General features: G+C 40.4%; 1 non-coding gene across 1 annotated transcript; it reads right to left on the reverse strand.

Annotated features, from left to right (window-relative positions):
- Nucleotides 1–347: 347 nt before the first annotated feature.
- Trnae-cuc lies at nucleotides 348–419 on the reverse strand. The gene has a single exon. It is a non-coding gene; the product is annotated as a tRNA-Glu (tRNA).
- Nucleotides 420–784: the final 365 nt, after the last annotated feature.

Raw genomic sequence — 784 nt, forward strand, 5'->3', positions numbered from 1 at the left:
TTTCCAAAAAATAATGGATTCTCTGGTGAGCTTGCGTAAGTGATGTAGCAACTGTTTGCTAACATGGGGCTACAGAGTTGAAAATACGTGTGAATATGGCAAAGGACAGATTAATTATCATGCTCTTATTAGCCCCAAAGTTAACGTATTTGTACATGTGCGGAAATCTAACGTTGCAAGTGACTGTATGATACAAGTTTTAGCGTATAGTGAGAAAAAATTTGATTTAGTTTTTCATTCCCAAACAGTAATAAAGGAAATTAAACTGTTATCCATTGAAAGAGGTTTGTGTATCACTTTATAGCATGTCTCAGTTATTTCTATATTATCCTTGAAAATAAAATAAATTCCGGTACCGGGAATCGAACCCGAGCCTCCTGGGTGAGAGCCAGGTATCCTAGCCACTAGACCATACCGGATCCGTAACTTGTAGAGAAATGCAAGGGATATTGCAGACAGTTTCTACGTCTGGTATGTGTAACGACATTCTTCTATTTCAATTAATGATTGCGATGCTACAGTTGCTGTACGCACAATGGTATTGTCAACGTGCTTTAGGTACATTACGTATTCAGCGCACATTTAATACAGTCGAAGTTTTGTGTTCCTCAGATCGTCACAATTTTTACGTGGTTACTTACTTGATCTGACAAATGTGCATCTGCTCCATATGCGGCAGCTTCCTAACACTGCGGTTTTCTTATCTTTTTACGCCAGTGTGCACAGGTGGGCAGCAAGCTGCCTGTCTCGGCAACCTAGCGGGTAGCAGCCAGACAACCTGTCA

This window comes from Schistocerca piceifrons, chromosome 9 (assembly GCF_021461385.2).
Source record: "Schistocerca piceifrons isolate TAMUIC-IGC-003096 chromosome 9, iqSchPice1.1, whole genome shotgun sequence".
Classification (NCBI taxonomy): domain Eukaryota; kingdom Metazoa; phylum Arthropoda; class Insecta; order Orthoptera; family Acrididae; genus Schistocerca; species Schistocerca piceifrons.